This window comes from Octopus bimaculoides, chromosome 4 (assembly GCF_001194135.2).
Source record: "Octopus bimaculoides isolate UCB-OBI-ISO-001 chromosome 4, ASM119413v2, whole genome shotgun sequence".
In the NCBI taxonomy this organism is placed as follows: domain Eukaryota; kingdom Metazoa; phylum Mollusca; class Cephalopoda; order Octopoda; family Octopodidae; genus Octopus; species Octopus bimaculoides.
Genome location: NC_068984.1, coordinates 92,017,661 through 92,018,804, shown reverse-complemented (window position 1 = coordinate 92,018,804; position 1,144 = coordinate 92,017,661). Strand labels below are relative to the sequence as shown.

The following is a 1,144-nucleotide window of genomic DNA, read 5'->3' as shown; positions in this document are numbered from 1 at the left end:
ATATACAGGTATATATATAGATATATATTGTTTGATGTACACAGTATATAGTTAATAAGCTACTAATAGTTTCATACATTAAAGATATTTGCTGACAGATTTTAATATCACACCTAGTATCTCCAAGTAATATTCAAGCTCTGAGAACATGGCCTATACTACTTATAAATTAGGACAATAGAACAAAAAAAATCACAAAAACAAAACAGAGGAAGGTGGATGTAAAAAGGAGGGTGAAGGAAACAGAAAAAAATAGAAAATTAGAGCTATGTCTCCTTTGACTTTAAATTCATAAGCTAGTTGATGTAGAAGGAGTCTAAATTGTGCCATACAGCTGCTCAATCAGGAGAGAGTTGTGTTCTCTGATTCTTCAAAAGAAATTTGTCCATATGTTTGCAATTGCTAAAAATTTCGGTTCTGTAATTCAGTAGAGCGGTGAAATTTTTAGATCTAAAAAGGATATGCAATCTTTCAGTTGCGCATAACTTACAATTTTTTAAATCCATTAACATATGGCATGAACTTTTCTACAATTTTGCACTTGATTGTATGTAATGTATAACTGGTCATCAAGCACCATACGTAGTTAGCCAACATAGTGGTTTTACTTTTTTTCATGTAACGGGAAGATAGGTGATAACCATAGAGTCTTCACTCATATGTGTGCGTATGTATGTATGTGCGTGTGTGCAGTGGAGTGCGTATGTGTGTGTGTGTGTGTGTGTGTGTGTGTGTGTGTGTGTGTATGCGTCTTTGTGTATACATACCTTGTATCATTGTAGAGATAAATCTATTCAAGTGTTTATATGTATATGTGCATGTGTGTGTGATTTATGCATATCCTTAACTATGCATGTTCGTGTGTGGATATATATATGCACACATATATGTGTATGTATGTATGTATGTATGTATGTGTGTGTGTGTGTGTGTGTATGTGTGTGTGTGTGTGTGTGTGTGTGTGTATACTGCATTTATATCCACCAATAGTTGCTTCTATGTGTATGTGTATAAATATGCACACATTTTCCCTTATTTATTTATATATACACACACATACATATTTACTTGCATGCAAATATACATATACATATATTCATATATATATATATATGAATATATGTATACGTTTTTAACTTATATA

General features: G+C 32.0%; 1 protein-coding gene across 1 annotated transcript in view; it reads right to left on the bottom strand.

Moving 5' to 3' along the window:
• The window catches only part of LOC106879866 (cartilage matrix protein), a 110,466-nt gene that overhangs the window by 67,519 nt on the left and 41,803 nt on the right, over positions 1-1,144 (bottom strand). The gene's annotated exons all lie outside the window — the stretch shown is intronic.